Here is a 20,473-nt window from a genome sequence, read left to right as displayed (position 1 = left end):
CATACTAAACTAGAGAACTATTTTCTCATCAATTCCACTGAGTTAGCATCATGCAAGAATTCTTGTTTCAAATACAAATTCTGGCCTATTACATGATTTTTTCTTATGCAGCAAGATAACTGTATAAATATGTGTGTGTGTGTATGTATAGTATTTATCATATACTTTAACATATTTAACAATGTTAATATTTAACATTAGACTATCTGCCATCTAAAGGAGGGGATGGGGAAAAGGAGGGAGAAAGTTAGAACAGAAGATTTTGCAGGGATTAATGTTGAAAAATTACCTATCATATGTTTTGTAAATAAAAAGCTATAATAATAAAAAATAAGAAAAAAATTAATAAGAAATTAATTATCCAAATTATCCAAATCAAAACTAGGAAAAGGAAAACCTGCCAATCAGAGGGGATCTGAACAAAACTCCAGGTTGCAGAGAAACTTCTGATAGGGCAACAACTTCATGATCTTGAAAATTGAATAGATAATGGAATGAAAAAATTCTAGAGAGGAGAGGGAGAATTATTTGTCCTTCATTCTCAAAGATGATCATGGCATCAAGTTGGTGATTAGATTTATTGGATTTAGATAAAGAAGGATTATGTAAAGTTACCTAACTGACTTTCTCCTCCAGAGCCAATCTTATTTAACTAAATTATAATTAAAATTGGAAAGCAATTGTGTGTATAAAATAGGTCACTTGTTAAAATAACTTGAATAATCTGAATAAACACAAGGTATGAAATAGAGGTCTAGGGATGATTTTACAGTAATTTTATAGGAAATCCCAGCAGAATGTATTATATGATCTCAAAGTTCTTTCTAGTTGTAGTATTTATAACTCTTTAAATGCCTCTATTCATTGCTTACTTTTTACTGTATTGACAACTTCTCTGAAAATAATTAATAATCTGTTCTAAATGATGACAAGAGGTTAAAAACAAGGAAATCTATATACCAATAGACCCTAACTCCCTGGGGAAAAAATAGCTGAAAGACAAAATCTGCCTTTAATGTAGGAAAAATTGTTAATAAACATTCATATCAGGTAGATTTTGACTTCTAACTGATATTTTAACTAACCCATGTTTATACACATACATACACTACACCAATGACTCCTTAAGAATTCTTATATCTTTGAAATCTTGAATTTTCTTTCATCTTTTTCTCTGTAATTATTTATAATTGCATGCTTTGGAATTTAAATTTTCTCCTCTCTCTCTCTCTCTTTCTCTCTCTCTCTCTCACACACACGCACACACATACACACACACAGAGGGAATCTATGTTTGCACATAAGACAGCTTCAGATTGGGCTTCTTGGATTAAATCAATACTATTTTTGCATGCTTTTCATTTATAAGTATATTTCCTGTAGAACTGAGAATTCTATGAAAACATATTAACTAAAATCAATATCACAAGTACATGGAACATTGTGTTACAATTAGATTTATTTACAAGAGAAATGAATATGCATGAGGAATCCCAAGCCAAGAAAAAGAGTTCACAATCCACACAGAAGCATATATATATATGTATTCATATATGTGGGTATATATATATATATATATATATATATATATATATGTATGTATGTATTCATATATGTATATATGAAATCTCCTCCTAAAGAGGGATGTTATGGGAGGGATTGGAAGTGCAGTAAAGGTGGGAGAAGGACAAAATCCCTCCTGAAAGGGAAGAGCAAAGTGATGGCAAAAGCTGCATTCTTTTCCATTGGAAACTTGATAGAAGTTGAAGATATGATTGTCTGCTTATCTATAAGGGACCCATTTATGCAGTTTCTTAGGCTACAGCATACTGACTACCACCTGTCTTGACTCCTAAGTCAAGAGACCATTCAGATTGGAGTTATTTTGTCAGTTCACAGTTCACAGGAAAAAAAAAAAAGAAAAGACATGGATTCAGAAGCAAGGAAAAGCTACAAAATGTCACTTAAGGAACAGATTATTTGGTGTGGAGTTATATGAATACTTGGGATAAATTAGAGATTATATTATAGATATTATAATATAATAATAGATAATATATAATATTATATATATTATAGAGATGAGAAAGCTTAGTAGAAACTTGGTCATCATCTTCAAACATTTGGAATACTGGCATTTGGAATGCTTATTATAGTGCTCATGTCTTATTTTGCTTTTTCTTCCAATACTAAGTAAAATAATTTTTTATTAGAAGATAGTAATAAGGTCTAGAACTGTGAGTTCATTATTATAGAGAATTCCTAGATAAGTAACTCCTCAAAAAATAGAATCAATATGGTAACAGTAGATAGGTGTTAAAAGTGATCTTAGGTGACTGATGAGTTCAGGTCATCAGATCCTTTCAAAAGTACTGAAAGAATTACCTGATGTGATCTCAAGCATCTTTGAAAGATCAAGAAATTTAGAAAAGATAAAACAGGACAGAAAAGGCACCAAAATAAAAAGTTAAAATAGGATAAGAAATAGGAGATTCTACAACGTGCAAACAACATGGGTTCAAAAAAATCAATTTTGCAATTACAAAGCTGGGGAAATATGGCTAAATAGTTTATTCAAGAAATAAGTAAAATTAAAGATCAATATGAATCAATGGAAACTAATGATTTGATAACAAAAAAGGTAATATTTTTAGGCTACTTTAAGAGAAACATAGTACTTAGAACTAGGGAAATGACATTATATTCCCATGTTATTTTGCCCAAGTCAGATTGGATTTTTGCATTATTTTTGTATTATTGTGTTCTGAGGTGTGTCGGAGTCACTTTTAATTGCTTGAAAGAACTGATCATTAAATTTTCATTTTAAGCATTTACACTTTAAAAATGATGATTCACTAAATGTCAGGATTTTATTTATTATTTTTTGATTGTATTTATTTAAGAAAGTGCTCAAATTTCAGTTTACATTTAAAAATATGTTTGAAAAATTCACCTCATCAGAACCAATTATTATTTTCCAGCACACCCTACAGTTATTTTGTAAATCTTCTTTGAATTTAGTAGGAGTAAAGTAGAAAGTTATATGAATGAAGTCATCACCAGACTGGAGATTGGTGACTAGGATACTAATAATTATACTGTTATGTATATAACACTTTAATATTTGCAAAATACTTTATATTCATTATCTCATTTGAGTTTCACAACATGCTTGGTGTTAAAAAGTCATTGATATCAGGTCTTGAACTCTTTTTTATAGATGTAAGTTAAAAAGAGTATAAATTTCTTTAGTAAAATACCAACTGTTTTACAAATTAAACTAAATAATTATAAAAAATGATTTAATTAAAGGGTTCGTAGTGAAAAGATAAAGGCAATTTTCTTCTTCAAAAGTGACAAGCTGGGGAAAGGAAACAGAAAATCTAAATATAAAAGATTAATTCTATGGGAGAAAAATAGATTATTTAAAAAGCCTCAAAACTATTCTTCTCTACTTGATGCTTTTAACACTTTTTTTTCCTTCCTCTTCATATCTGTCAGGTTTTCTATCAAAGTGAATTTAAAGTAAAAATACATCTCATAAACTATACATATCAAATTGTGCAAATGATGAGAACTGGAATTTTAAAAATATAAAGAGTAATTAGTAAATGTTGAATTCCTCCAGAATCCATTCAAAGGCTTGTTCTAGCATTGATCCTGAGGGAAACTGGAGAGATCTCAGACAATGTCTTGGCTTCTCTTCAGTATTATTTCTCCTTTGAAAAAAAATATGATTTAAAATGTTATCCATCTCTGGAGAAAGAATTGGTAGAATTTGAATACATATTGAAGTATACTTCTCTTTTGGTACATGGCTAAGATGAAAATATTTTGCTTAATTGCACGTGTCACCTATGTCAAATTGCTTATCTTCTCAAGGAAGGGAGTGGTGAGGGAAGAAGAAATACATTTGGAACTCAAAAATGGAAAAAGCTAATGTTAAAAAAAATGTTTACAGTAATTGAGGAAAAAATAAATTTAAAATATTGCACTGAATTTGAAATTGAATTTAAAATATTGTGCTGAATTTGATCTAAGTTTGAATGCTAACCATAGTCCTTACCATTTGTGACCTTGGATAAGCCACTCATCTCTTTTCTTATTTTCTTTAACTAAAATAATAAAAAGATTAGATGCACTCTAGAGTTCTAGATGCTTAGGTATAATATGAAACATAATAATAAAAGTTAAGATTTGTAAGTGTCCGCTTAATATACTGTTAGACACAGTTCATGTGTTAGATCAGTGGTAGAAAAAAAAAATTGGATCATTAATCTATATATAAGGATCCTTTTAGGCTTCTTATTTACACAAATTTAAAATGTAATATTATTCTGGAGGAATTTCCCAATTAGAAGCAAATGCCATTTCCCAGATATAAGGTAAAACAACACTGATTTATAAAAGAGGTTTATTTGTTTGCATTATAGACAGCTTTTGCCACTCTGGTAAAGTTTGATAGTACTCTTATCTCCCCTTTACTCCCTTACACATATTCAAAATTGAAGTTGATATTGCATTTCAGTTAGAGGTTAGTAAAAATAACTCGGTTAATATACACAAAAGGTTATGAAACTGTGTATACTCTTTGATCCAGAAGTGTCTCTATTTGACCTGTATCCCAAAGAGATCATAAAAAAGGGAAAAAGACCCAGATGTGCAAAAATGTTTGTAGCAACTCTTTTTCTAGTGTCAAGAAACTGGAGACTGAGTGGATACTCTACAATCGGGGAATGGATGAATAAGTTATGGTATGTGAATGAAATATTATTGTTTAATAAGAAATCATCAGCAGTAGAATGATTTCAAAAAAACCTGGAGAGACTTACATGAACTGTGAAATAAGTAGAACCAAGAGAACATTGTACACAGCAACAACAAAATTATGTGAGCAACTTAGATGGACAGGGCTCTTTTCAATGATTAATTGATTCAGGTTAATTCCAATAGACTATAAAGAGAGCTATTTGCATCCAGAAAAAGGACTGGGGGGACTGAATATAGATTGCAATATAATATTTTCACCTTGTTTTGTTATTTGCTTGCTTATTTTTGTTTTTTCCTTTTTTCCCCTTTTATCTGATTTTTCTTGTACAGGATGATAAGTGTGAAAATATGTTTAGATGAGTTGCACATGTTTAATCAATATTGGATTACTTGCAAGCAAACAACAAAATCAAATGAAAATACTATGTTGTAATCCACACTCAGTCCCCACAGTCCTCTCTCTGGGTGCATATGGCTCTCTTCATCACAAGACAATTGGAACTGGGCTGAATCACCTCGCTATTAAAAGAGCCATGTCAATCAGAATTGATGATTGTATAATCTTGTTATTGCCATATACAATGTTCTCTTAGTTCTACTCACTCTATTTGGCATCAGTTCATGTAAGTCTTTCCAGACCTTTCTGAAATGATCTTGCTGGTCATTTCTTATAGAACAATACTATTCCCATAACATCCATTCACCATAATTTATTCATCCACTCTCCAATTGATGGACATACACTCAGTTCCCAGGTCCTTGCCATTACAAGAAGAGCTACTATATACATTTATGTACATGTGAGTTCTTTTCCCTTTTTTATGATCTCTCTATGATCTTTTATGATCTATGAGCACAATAGAGACATCACTGAATCCAAAGGCTTGCACAGTTTGATAGCCCTTTGGGCATAGTTCCATATTGCTTTCCAGAAGGTTTAGACTTGTTCACAACTCCATCCACAATGTATTAGTAATCCCAGTTTCCTCAAACTCCTCCAATATTCATCATTATCTTTTCCTTTGATTTTAACCAATCTGAGAGGTGTGCAGTAGCATTTAGGGAGTTGTTTTAATTTGCATTTCTTTTCTCATTAGTGATTTAAAGCCTTTTTTCATTTGACTGGAAATGGTTTTCATTTCATCTGAAAATTGTCTTAATATCTTTAACCATTTATCAGTTAGAGAATGTCTTGTATTCTTATAAATTTGAGTCAATTCTTGTACATTCTATGTATTTTAGAAATTAGGCTTTTATCGAAACCCCTAGGAAGCATTTTTTCCTAAGTTTATTGCTTTCCTTCTAACCTTGTTTGCATTGCTTTTGTTTGTACAAAAAGTTATTTAACTTAATATCATCAAAATCATCCATTTTGCATTCCATAATATATTCTAGTTCTTCTTTGGTCACACATTTATTCCTTCTCTACATATCTGAGAGGTAGACTATACTTTGTTCTTCTACTTTACTTATAGTATCATTCTTTATGTCTTAATAATGAACATATTTCAACCTTATCTTGTTTTAGGATGAGGGTCAATACCTAATGTTTGCCATAATAATTTACAATCTAGGGGCAACTAAGTGGCTCAGTGGATAGAGCATCAGCCCTGAAGTCAGGAGAACTTGAGTTCAAATCTGGTCCCAGACATTTAGCACTTCCTAGCTGTGTGACCTTGGGCAAGCCACTTAAACCCAATTGCCTCAGAAAAAAAATAATAATAATAATTTTCAATTTTCCCAGCAATTTTTTGTCAAATAGTAAGTTCTTATCCCCATTGCTTAGGTCTTTGGGTTTATAATCATTAACTATTATGTCTTGTGAATCTAACCTATTACACTGAAAAACTACTGTCTTTCTTAGCCAGTATCAAATGGTTTTGATGACCACTGCTTTGTAAGTTTTATGTCTAGTACATCTAGCTGGTCAACATCTATTAAGAAATCATTAAGAAAAACTGCCCTAATATCCTAGAGCAAGAAGGTAAAATAGTCATTGAAAAAATTCATCAATCATTTCCTGAAAGAAACCCAAAATGAAAACTCCAAAGAATATAGTAGCTAAATTCCAGAATTATCAGATCAAAGAGAAAATATTATAAGCAGCCAGAAAGAAAAATTCAAATATTGAGGTACCAAAATCAGGGTCACCCAGGACCCAGCAGCTTCTACATTAAAGGATCACATGCCCTGGAATATGATATCCTAAGTGGCAAAGAAGTTTGGAGTACAACAAAGATTCAACTATCCAGCAAAATTTAGCATTATTGTTCAGGCAATAAGATTCAACTAAATAGGGAATTTTAAACAATTTCTGATAAAAAGATCAGAGCTAAACTGAAAATTTGCTCTTCAAATTTAAGACTCCAGAGAAACACAAAAAGATAAAAAGAAAGAAAAAATGTTATATAAAGGTTAAACCGTGTATATCCTTACATGGAGAGATGATACTTGTAATTGTCAGAATACTTAGAAGGAGTCCAATATAAAATGAATTATTTAGATTTTTTTGGACTAGATAAAAGAGGAGTTTCTTTGCCTCAGTTCTTATTTAGCCTCAATCACTGAATGGGTGTGACTCAGCCAGACTGAGAACTATTGAAGACCTTAGCTTAAAAAAGCCAAGATCTCCCTTTTCATCCAGGTTCATCAATTTGGAAAATACTAGTAACTCATGGGTAGGCAAAATTAATATAATAAAATGAAAATTCTTTCTAAATCAAACTACTTATTCAGTGGCAATAAATCAAACTGCCAAATATTACTTTATAGAGCTAGAAAAAAATAATGATAAAATTTATCTGGAAGAACAAAAGATAAAGGATATCAAAGTAATTAATGAAAAAAAAAATAAGAAAGGCCTAACTATACCAGACCTAAAAATATATAACAAAGAGGTAGTTACAAACACCATTTGGTATTGTCTAAGAAATTAAAGTAGAGGATTAGTAGAATAAGTTAAGTACCCAAGACTATAGTCAATGACTATAGTAATGCACTGTTTTGGTAAACCCAGAGACTAAAACTTCTGGAATATGAACTCAGTATTTGAAAATTTTGCTAGGAAAATTGGATAATATTATGACAGAAATGAGGCATGGACCAACATCTCACACCTTTTACCAAAAGGAGGTCAAAATGGTTTCATGATTTAGAAATAAAAGGTGATACCATAAGCAAATTAGGAAAGCAAAGGATAGTATACATCTCAGATTTGTGGAGAAGGAAGGAATTTATGGATGATCTTTGGAGAAGGGAGAGTTTTGTGGCCAAAGAAGAACTAGAGAATATTATGAAATGCAAAATGGATCATTTTTATAACATTACACTAAAAAAAGCTTTTGCACAAATACCAACAGAAACAATATTAGAAGGGAAATAGCAAGTTTGGGGAAATTTTTTTTTTATAATTTCTAATAAAGACCTCATTTCTACAATATATCAAGAACTGAATCAAATTTTGTAAGAGTGCTATTTATTTGCCAATCGATAAGTGGCCAAAGTTTATGAACAGACAATTATTAGATAAAGAAATCAAAACCATTTTAACTCACATAAAATGCCCTAAATCACTATTGATTAGAGAAAAGTAATTCAAGATAATTCTGAAGTACCACCTCAAGCTAAGATGACAGAAAAAGGTGGTGATAAATGTTGGAAGGGAGATGGGAAAACCAGGCCACTAATGAATTGTTGATGGAGTTTTCAACGGATCCAAATATTCTAGAGAACAATTTAGAACTATACCCATAGAGCTATAATACTTCATATTTTTGATCCAATAGTGTTACTACTGGATCTGTATCCCAAAGAGATGACAAAAGAGAGAAAAGGACCCAAAAATGTTTCTAGCAGTTCTTCTTGTAATGGCAAGAATTGAAAATTGTCCATCACTTGGGGAGTGACTGAGTAAGTTATAGTATATGATTAAAATGGAATATTATTGTTCTGTAAGAAATAATGAGCAGGCTGATTTCAGAAAAGCCTGGAAAGACTTACATGAACTCATACTGAGTGAAGTGAGCAGAACCAGGAAAGCATTGTAAACCGTAACAGCAAGATTATGTGATGATCAACTATGATAGACTTTACCTATAGGTTTCTTTCCTCTACTTTTGCTCTTCTTGATTTAGGTATCAGAATCCTTTTTTTAAATAGATAGAGTTTGGTAGGACTTCTTTGCCTATTTTTCCAAATAGTTTACATAGTATTGTAATTAATTGTTTTAGGAATCAGCAAGAAGCAAACCAAACTATTACTCTTTGCAAATGATAAGATTATATGCTTAAAGAATCCCAGAGAACCTATTAAAAAGTAATCAAAATAACAATTTTAGTAAAGTTGCAGGATGTAAAAAATAAACTTGCATAAATCATCAGCATTTCTCTATGAAACCAAGAAAGTTCATCAATAAGGGATGGAGCAAAAAATAGTTTATGTGTCAGATCTATGAATAAGGGAAGAATTTAGGAACAAACAAAATATAGGGAACATTACAAAATATAAAATGCATACTTTTGATTATATTAAATTTTAAAAGTTTTTCATACACACAATTAAAGATTAATTTTAAGATTTAAATTTAAAATTAAGATTAAATGGAAAGTAGAAAGCTGGGGAACATTTTACAGCAAAAGTCTTTGATAAAGCCTTCATTTTTCAGATACATAGAGAACAGAGTTAAAAGAGATAAAAATACCATTTAAAATAATTATTAACAACAGGAAAATACTTTGGAGTCTCTTGTAGCTGTTAAAATAAATCAAGGATCTCTTAGCACAATTTCAAAATATTTTTCACATAAAGCAAAAACTAAACAATTATAAAAAATATCAATTGCCTATGGGCAGGCTGAGCCAATATAATAAAAATAACAATTCTATCTAAACTAATTTACTTATTTAATACTATCACAATGAAATTACCAAAAATATTTTATAAAGCTAGAAAAAATAAGAACAATATTCATCTGGAAGAATAAAAGCTCAATAATATCAAAGAATCTTAAAAAAATCAAGTCTAGTGCATTATCCACACCAGATCTCAAACAACAGAATAAAGTAGTAACCATCAAAAATAGTTTGTAGAGGCTAAGAAATAGAGTGGTATATTAATAAAATAGATTCTGTACACAAGATATAGTAATAAATGATCTAGTGATCTAAGTGATCTAAGCACAGATCTGTAGTGATTTAAATGATCTAAGAATAGAATAAATTGAGATAAGTATAAAATCATATATAGACTGGCATCTTACATTATATACTGGGGAAGGCTAAAATGATTTAGAAGTATCTAAAAGCATATAAAGAGGGCAAGAAATAGTTTATCATATCTATAAAAAAAGGAAGAATTTAGGAACAAATAAAATACTGAGTGTTGCAAAATATAAATTACATAATTTTGATCATATCAAAAAATGTTTGCATAAACCAAAATAATGCAACTAAGATTAAAAGGAAAACAGAAAGCTGGAAAATATTTTTTACAGCAACAATCTTTGTTAAAAGCTTTATTTTTCATATTTAGAGAACTGAAGCAAATTTATAGAAACAAATTCCCCAAACTGATAAATGGTTAAAAGATGTGAACAGAATATTTTCAGATAAAAAAGTCACAGCTAGATAGAAGAATATGAAAAATTCTCTAGAGTACTTTTAATTAGAGAAATATAAATTCTGAGATACCATCTCACACATAGCAGATTGATTAATATAACAAAAAGGGAAAATGATAAATGTTGAAGACAATGTCAAAAATTTGGAACATTATAGCATTATTGTTGGAGTTGTGAACTGATCTAATCATTCTGGAAAGCTAATTCGCCTTATGTTCAGAGGGCAACTAAATTGTGCATACCTTTTGATCCAGTAATACCACTACAAGGTCTATAAGTCAAAGAGAAAGAAAAAAAGAAAAGAACTTACTTATACAAACATATTTATAACAGGTCTTTTTGTGTTGACAAAGAATTGAAAATTGAGGGAATGTTCATCAATTGCAGAATGGCCAAACATGCAGTATATGAATACTATTAAGCTATATAAATGATGGAAAGCCTTACATGAATTGATGCAAAGTGAAGTGAGTAGAAACAAGAAAACATTGTACAAAGTAAAAACAACATTGCACAATGATCAACTATGTATGACTTAGCTATTTTCAGCAGTACAGTGAGCTAAGAGAATTCCAAAAGATTCACAATGAAAACTACTATTAAAATCCACAAAAAGAACTGGTGGGATTTGAAGGTAAAATGAAGTATTTTCACTTTCTTTATTATTTCTTTTTTTCTTTTTCTTCTTTTACTAAAAGGCAATATGTTTTACATGATTGCACATATATAGCCTATATTAAATTACTTCCCATCTTAGGGAGGGAGCAAGCAAAGAAGGAGGTAGAAAGAAAATTTGCAATTCAAAAATTTTAAGTGAATGCTAAATTTTGTTTCTGCATGTGACTGGAAAAAAAATTAAAGTTCTAATAGGTTTATTCTCCCAAAACTTCTCAAACATGAATAGATGATGAGTAATTTACAAAAAATAGAGTATGATTTTAAGGTTTTTTTTTTTTTTAATACCTGCTCTAATTTTGTCTATGTAAATATTTGCTAGAATTTTTTGTTTGAATGGTAATTTTAAAATTAGAATTGAAAATATATGCTGAAAAGTCATACAAAAATAGATTGCCAGATTTATTGATATATAAATGGGTGAAATTTTACTAATAATTGCTTCAGTTGCATTCTCATTGATGGTAACTTTAAGCTTTTCATTTTTATTACTGGTAATTTGGTTTTGTTCTTTTTCTTTTAACAAATTATCCAATGATTTATCAATTTTTTAAAAATCATGTCCTAGTTTTATATAAAAAATATAAACTTTTTTTTTTTACTTTCAGTTTTATTAAGCTCTTCTTTGATAGTTAATTGGGGATATGCAATTTGTTGTTTTGTAAATTTCTTTACTGGTAGGTCCAATTCATTTGTGTGATCTTTCTCTTTTACTGATGAAAGCATTTAGAGACTAAAAAAATACACTGGGTACTTCTTGGGCTACCTTCCATAAATTATGTCATATTATCTCATTGTTGTCATCATCATTAATGAAATTATTTATTATTTCTGTAATTTGTTTTCTGACCCATTCATTATTTAGCTTCCAATTGATTTTTATCTACATTTCCACAGCCTTTTATTAAATTGAATTTTCTTATATTGTGGTCTGAAAATGATGAATTTAACATTTCTGCTTTTCTGCTTTGTTTGTGAGAGGGATTTTCCCCTTAATGCATGATTGGTTTTTGTGTAGAGGCCAAATACCACTGAGAAAAAAAAAATTCCTTCCTATTCCTATTCAGTTTTCTCTAGAAAATTCTCATATCAAACTTATCCAAAATTTCATTCAACTCCTTAACTTTTTTGGTTAGATTTATAGCAAAAATAGCAAAAGTTGAAGTCCCAAATTAATATAGTTTTACTGCCTATTTCTTCCTAAAATTCATGTAACTTTCCCTTTTAGAATTAAAAATCAATGCCATTTGGTGCATATATGTTTAATTTTGATAATACTTCAATGGAACTTAATAGATTTTGTTCTGGCCTCTATTTTTGCTATGTCTCTCTATTTTGAAAGTACTTCTTGTAAACAACATATTAGTGATTCTGTTTTCTAATCCATTCTGCTAACCACTTTCATTTTATATATGAGTTTATCCCATTTGAATTCACAATTATTATTATTTTCTGTGTAGTTCCCTCCATCTTATTTTCCCTGTTTATACTTTTATTTCTCTTCTCTTCTCTCTTTCTCTGGGTCTCTCCGTCTATTGTAGGCCTCTCTGTGTGTTTCTCTCTTTCTCTGTATCTGTCTATATCTCTGTGTCTTTCTCTGTGTGTATCTCTCTATCTCTGTGCGTCTGCATATTTCTTTCACTCTTTGTCTTTTGCATCTCTCTTTGTCTGTCTGACTCTCTCTCCCTTTCTCTTATAATTCTTCAAAAGTCTATTTGCTTCTGACCACTGCCTGCCTTGATCTGCCCTATCTTTTATCAGGCCCCACACCTTCTCTTATTCACTTCCTTTCCTACTCCCCTATCTTGTAAAATAGATTCTTTATGCCATAAATGTGCTATTAACCTCTTTGAGCAAATTCCAATGAGAGTAAGATTAAAGCATTTTAAAAGCTCTTTATTTCAAGCTTCTTTTATATGATATAACATTTCCCATTCTCCCTTTTCCTTTTGTCTTTTTCCAATGCATTCCTCTTTCTTATTCCATTTTATCTTTGAAATAATCCTGTCATAGTCACCTGACACTCATACCCTTTGTCTGTGTATATACCTTGTAATTCTCCTAATCATGATAAATTTTTAAGGGTTGCAAGTGTTATTTTCCATATAAGAATATAAATTTAACCTCATTGGCCTCTTTATGATTTCTCTTTTATGTTTACCTTTTTATACTTCTCTAAAGTCTTATATTTGAAAGCCCATGTTTCTATTCTTCTGGAGATGAATCCAGTCTTTTAATAGAGAATATTTGAGATTCCTTGATTCCCTTAAATGTCTTTTTTTTCCTTGAAGCATAGTAAGTTTTTCGGGTAAGTGATTCTTGGCTTTGGTCCTAACTCTTTGGTCCCCAAAAATATTATATTCCAAGCACTCCTATTTTTTTTTTTTAATGTAGAAACTGCTAAGTCTTTTGTGATCCTGACTATGGGGCCACAATATCTGAATTTTTTTCTTTCTGATTACTTGGAATATTTTTCTCCTAGATTTGAGAGCCCTAAAATTAGGCTATACTGTTCCTGGGAGTTTTCATTTTAGGATTTCTTTCAGCAAATAATCAGTGAATTCATTCGATTTCTATTTTGCCCTCTTGTTCTAAAAGATCTAAAAGATCTTGATAATTTCTTGAAAGATGATGTCCAGGCTCATTTTTATAATCATGGTTTTTAAGTAATCCAATATTTCTTAAATTATCTTCCTTCAATTTATTGTTCAAGTAAGTTGTATTTTTTCCATTTTTTTCTTCCCCACTTTTGGTTTTTACTGTTTCTTAGTGTCTCATGAAATCATGAAAGCATGGAAGCTTTCACTTTCTGAATTCTAAATTCTTCTGAAATCTAATTTTCTTGGTTCTGGTCCTGTGACCAGGTCCTGCATTTTTCTACAACCACAATTGTTAGTGTTCCCTTCTATCATGGATTGAGATAAGGTTCTCTACTTTACCATGACTAAGCATATTTCTCTCTCCCTTGAAACAGCAATCTGGTCACTTAGCATCCTTGGGACACAAATCCTATTGCTCCTTTTGGCCCTAGAACTACCACCTAGAATTGTGTATATACAGTGTAACAAGGTAGAAGCAACAAGGCATAATTTTTAGAGAGATATATTTAAATTAGAAAGCCTTATGTATAAGTACCACCTCTGAAATTTACTGTCTTTGTGATCATAGGTGAATACCTTAACCTCTTAATAATATAGGCAACTTTTTTGTTGAGTAACTTGCAAAGAAAATACTAACCTGCAGAGGTAAAAGGAATTACCTCATGTATTATTTATTTATGTTATTTAACTTAGTTGTCCAGTTTTTAATCCCTATTTATATTGCAAATTAAAAGAGAGATATTTTCTCTAATTTTTAGAGGATACACATTTCTTTACCACAGGCAAAACCTTTTAAATTACAGTGTTATTTTTATTTACATCATTGTAATTATTGCATATATTACTTTACTTGTTGATTCTGCTTCATTTATTCTACATGAATATTCTTATATAATTTTCTATGATTTTTTTTATTGTTGTATTCTTCATACATATCATTTCCTACTTTGTAATATTATAGCATCATATTCATGCATGACATATTATTTAGTCTTTCTTCAATCAATGATATGTACTTTGCTACTACAAAAAGTGCAATTATGAATGGTATACATATATGGGATCTTTCTGGCTTTGACTCCTTTGAGATATGTGTTTAAGAGCAAAGTCTTTGGATCATCAAGCATGGAAATGTAAATTGTATTTTCATTATAATTATCAAATATAGAATGTTCAAATGAGTTCACAGCTCCAAAAAGAATAAAAAGATAGTGACCTCTCTTTTTATCTCCTTCCAGGGTTGATTTTTTCCATCTTTTGTTGTTGAGCTTTGGGTTTTTTTTTTTGGGGGGGAGGGTAATATTTTGATAGATATGGCATAAAATATTAGGGCTCTTCTGATTTTCATTTCTCAAATTGATGATCTGGAACAAAATTACATGTAGCTGTTGATAATATGAAAGCTTTTGTTCATATTCTTTGAATTTTGAGAAATACAACTTGTTTTCACATAATTGTGTTAATTCCTTATAATATCTCAGCTATCCCAAATGGATTTGTACAAATAGTTTTTTCTTTATTCTGCTACTTGGATTGAATTGATCTTATTGAAGATTTATGGTATCATCTATTTTATCTACCATTATTCATTATCCCTTGTTTAAGAATGCTTTCCCTAGTCATTGTTATAGAAAAGACCTGGTATGTGTGTCTTCTCATTTTTTTTATAATTTAACCTTTTATAATCTAATTAAATATCCAGTATCCAGCTTGAACTCATTCAAATGAAAAAAGTTGGTGTACATCTAATTTCTGAAAAGTTGCTTTTCTATTTTCTGAGCAGAGGAAGAGTGCTATGATAAACTTATTGATATTTAAGCTAGATTTGGAAACACAGGAAAAACAGAGAGTTACAATGTGACCCTTATAGTAGTAAATTTCCAGTTGGAGATCAAGTACTTATGTTTTTCTGAAATGAAATCTAGTATAACATTGTAGCAAAAATTTATATATTAAATTATTATTGTTCTTATTGCAGGTTTCACTGATTTATTTATTAATTTCTAAATGCATCTTGCTATGTGAATCATGTTGGGAGAGAAAAATAAGAACAAAAGGGAAAAAACATGGGGAAAGAAAAAAAAACAGAAAAAAGAATTGAACATAGTATATGTTGATTTACATTCGATGTCCATAGTTCTTTTTCTGGATGCAAATGATGTTTCCTATCCAAAATTTATTGAGATTGCCTTGGATCACTGGACCACTGAGAAGAACTAAATCTTTTTTTGCACATGTGGATTTTTTTTCTTCTTTATGATTTCCTTGGGATATAGACCCAGTTGTGGCTCTGCTGATAGAGTCAAAGGGTATGCATAGCTTTGTAGACCATTGGGAATAGTTCCAAATTTGTCTTCAGATGGTTGTATCATTTCATAACTTCACCCAGCAATGCATTGGTGTCTCAGTTTTCCTGCATCCCCCGCAACATCTATCATTATCTTTTCCTGTCATTTTAGCCAATCTGAGATGTATCAGGCAGTACGGCAGAGTTGTTTTAATTTGCATTTTCCTAATAAATAGTGATTTAGAGCATCTTTCATATGACTATAGATGGTATCTATGCCAAGTTTCTTACATGTTATTTTCCAGTTTTCTCAGAAATTTTTGTAAAATAGTTCATATCTCTTCTATTCCACTGATCCACCACTCTATTTTTTAGTCAGTACCAAATGGTTTTGATGAGTGCTGCTTTATAATATACTTTTATATCTGGGTACTGCTAAGCTATCATACTTTGTTTTTTTTTTCTTTTTTTTTTCATTAATTCCCTTGATATTCTTGATCTTTTATTCTTCCAGATGAATTTTGTTATTGTTTTTCTATCTATATAAAATAATTTTTTGGCAGTTTGGTTGGTATAGCATTGAACAAGTAGACCAATTTAGACAGAATTGCCATTTTTAACCTATCAACTCAGCCTATACAAGAATAATTGCTATTTTTGCAATTGTTTAGATATGACTTTATTTGTGTGAGAAGTATTTTGTAATTGTATTCATTTAGGTCTTGGGTTTGTCTGGGTAGGGAGACACTCTAATATTGTATTTTGTCTACAGTTATTTTAAATGGAACTTCTCTTTCTATCTCTTGCTACTTGTCAGTAACATACAGAAATGCTGATCCTTTGTGTGGTTTTTGGGTGATTTTTTTTTTTTGGATTCTCTAAGTATATCATCATATCATTATAAAGTTATAGCTTTACCTTCTCTTTGCCTAATGTAATTCCTTTAATTTCTTTTTCTTTTCTCATTGCTAAGCAAACATTTCTCAAACAATATTGAATAATATTCATGATAAGGGACATCCTTGTTTCACTCTTGATTTTATTGGGAATACATTCAGTTTTTCTCCTTTACAAATGATGCTTTCTGTTGGTCTAAGATAGGTACTGCTTATTATGTTAAGAAAAACTCCCTTCAACCCTATGCTTTTCAGTGTTTTTTTTTTTTTTAATTTATTTTTAAATGGGAATGGGTGCTATATTTTGTCAAAAGCTTTTTCTGCATCTATTGAGATTACCACATGATTTCTGTAAGTTTTTTTTTTTTTTTTTATTGACATGGTTGATTATGGCAATAGTTTTCCTGATATTAAACCATCCCTGCATTCCTGGCATAAATCCTACTTGGTCATAAGTTGCTGTAATCTCTTACTGCTGTATCAGTATTACTTGCTGTAATGTTTTATTTAAAATTTTGGTATCCAAATTCATTAGGGAGAGTGGTCTGTAATTTTCTTTCTCTATTTTGCCTCTCCCTGGTTTAGGTATTCATACCATATTTGTGTCATAGAAGGAATTTGGTGTGATTCCTTTACTAATTTTCCAAAAAAAAAACTTTACATAGTATTATAATTAATTGTTTTTTAAATGTTTGGTAGAATTCAATTGTAAATCCATCTAGCCCTGGATATTTTTTCTTTGGGAGCTCATTGATGGCTTTTTCATTTTTTTTTCTAAAATGGAATTATTTAAGTCATTTGTTTCCTCTTCTCCTAATTTAGACAGTTTATATTTTTGTGAATATTCATCTCCTTCAGTTAGATTGTCAAATTTGCTGCCATACATTTGGGCAAAATAACTCCTAATTATTGCTTTAATTTCTATTTCATTGGTTGTAATTTCATTCTTTTCAATTTTTGATGCTAGCGATTTAGTTTTTTTTCTGTCCTTATTCTAATCAAATTAACCAAAGTTTTGTCCATTTTGTTGATTTCTTTATTAAACCAACTCTTAATTTTATTAATTAGTTCAATAGTTTTCTTAAGTTTCAATTTTATTAATTTCCCTTTTGAGTTCCAGAATTTCTAATTTGGTATTTATTTGGAATTTTTTTAAATCTTTTTTTCTACTGTTTTAGTTGCCTTGAAACTAAAAACACGTTCACTGATCTCCCCTTTCTCTATTTTATTTATGTAACTATTTAGATATATAATTCCCACGCCCGCCCAAGAACTTATTTGGCTTCATCCCAAAGGTTTTGTTTCATTATTGTCATTATCTTGGATGAAATTATGGATTGTGTCTATGATTTATTGTATGTTCCACTCATCCCTTAGAATTAGATTATTTAATTTCCTATTGGTTGTTATTCTATCTTTCCCTAGTCCTTTATTCAATATAATCTTTATTGCATTGTGGTCTGAAAAGGAAGCATTTACTATTTGTACCTTTTAACATTTGATTGTGAAATTTCTGTGTAGGTGCCATATACTACTGAGAAAAAAATATATTCCTTTCTGTCCCTATTGAATTTTTCTCCAAAGGTGTATCATATATGGGTTTTCTAGACTTCTATTAACCTATCTAGTTTCTTTCTTATTTATTTTGTGATTAGATTTGTCTGATTCTGAGAGGGGAAGTTTGAAGTCCCCCATTAATATAGTTTCGCTGTCTTCTGGTAACTGGCTTAATATCTTCTCTAAGAATGTGGATGCTTTACCACTTGGTGCATACACATTCAGTATCATTATTATTTCATTGTTTATGGTATCTTTTAACAAGTTGTAGGTTTCTTATCTCTTTTGATAAAAATTTGCTATAGCCCTAGAATTGATAACCCTGCCTTTTTTGCTTCAGCTGAAGCATAATAAATTCTGCTCTAGCCTTTTACTTTTAATCTTTTATCTTTAATTTCTGTGTCAAATGTATTTAATGTAAACAACATATTATAGGATTCTATTTTTAAATCCACTCTGCTATTTGCTTTGGTTTTATAGGAGACTTCATCCCATTCACATTCACATTTATGATTACCAGCTCTGTATTTTCTTCTATCCTATTTTCTCTGCTATATATACTTTTGCTCTTTCTTTCCACCCTGTTCCTCCTTAGTAATGTTTGGTTTGGTTTGGTTTTGACCCACCCTTCCCAGTACTTCTCTTTTTTCTATCCAGTTCCCTTTTCTTTTCTTTCCTCTTTCTACTCCTATTTATTTATAGAGTAAGATAAACTTCTATATCCAACTGAATAAGTAAGCTATTCCTTCTTTGGGCCAAAATTGGTGAGATCATACAACACTCATTCCCCCTTCCTTCTTTTCTTCTATTGCAATAGCTTTTTTGTGCCTCTTTATGTGATCTAATTCATCTTATTATTCCTCCTCTTCCCTCTTCTTCTAGTACAGTCCTTTTTCCACCCCTTAATGTTTTTTTCTTTGATATCAGATTTCATTCACAACAATAACTTCTGTCCATTTGATGCCCCCCTCTAAGAACCTCAATAACAAATATAGTTCTCAAGAGTTTCAGATATTATTTTCGCATCTAGGGATGTAAACAGTTTAGGCTTTAAACAATATATAGAACCTTTAACTAAAACATGTGTGTGTGTTTATACACACACACACACACACACACACACACACATATATATATATTTCCCTGTTTACATTTCTATGCTTCTCTTGAGTCCTGTTTTTGAAGGATAAATTTCTATTTAGTTCTGTTTTTTTTTTCATTAGAAATGATTGAATGTCTCCTACTTCACTGGAGATCACCCACCTTTCCTGAAAAATGATGCTCATTTTCACTGGATAGCTAATTCCAGGTCCTTTGTCTTCAAGAATGTCGTATTTCAGGTCCTCCTTTCCTTGTTGTAGAAACTGTCAGATCCTGGGCAATCCTTATTCTTCCTCCTTGATACTTCAATTGTTTTGTTGGGCATCTTAATAATATTTTACTTGAGATTATAGTTCTGGAGTTTTGCAACAATATTCCTTGTGTTTTTTCTTGTGTGATCTTTTCCAAAGAAAATGGATAGGAAGCTTTCAATGATTATTTCACTCCCTGTTTCTAGAATATTAGGGCAGTCTTCCTTGATGATCTCTTGAAGAAAGTTATCCAGGCTTTTCAGATAGACCAATAATCTTTAAATTGTGTCTTTTGTATCTATTTTCCAGGTTGGCTGTTGTTTCAATAAATTTATTTTACATTTTCTTACTTTTTCCATTCTTTTTTAGTTTATATAGCATTGGAGTTAACTGTTCTTTAAATGTTTGGTAGAATTGACATGTAAATCCATCTAGTCTTGGAGATTTTTTCTTGCAGAGTTGATTAATAGCTTGTTCTATTTCTTTTTCTAAAATAGGACTACTTAAACAATTTACTTTTTCCTCTGTTCATCTGGGCAGCTTATATTTTTAAAGGTATTCACCATTTCACATAAGTTATAAAATTTATTGGCATAAACTTGGGCAAAATAAGTCCCAATTATTGCTATAATTTCCTCTTCATTAGTCGAAAGTTGTCCCTTTTCATTTTTAAGACTAACAATTTGATTTTTCCTCTTTCCTTTTTCTAATCAAATTTA

Source organism: Antechinus flavipes, chromosome 3, assembly GCF_016432865.1.
Source record: "Antechinus flavipes isolate AdamAnt ecotype Samford, QLD, Australia chromosome 3, AdamAnt_v2, whole genome shotgun sequence".
Classification (NCBI taxonomy): Eukaryota; Metazoa; Chordata; class Mammalia; order Dasyuromorphia; family Dasyuridae; genus Antechinus; species Antechinus flavipes.
Note: the sequence above shows the minus strand (reverse complement) of the source record.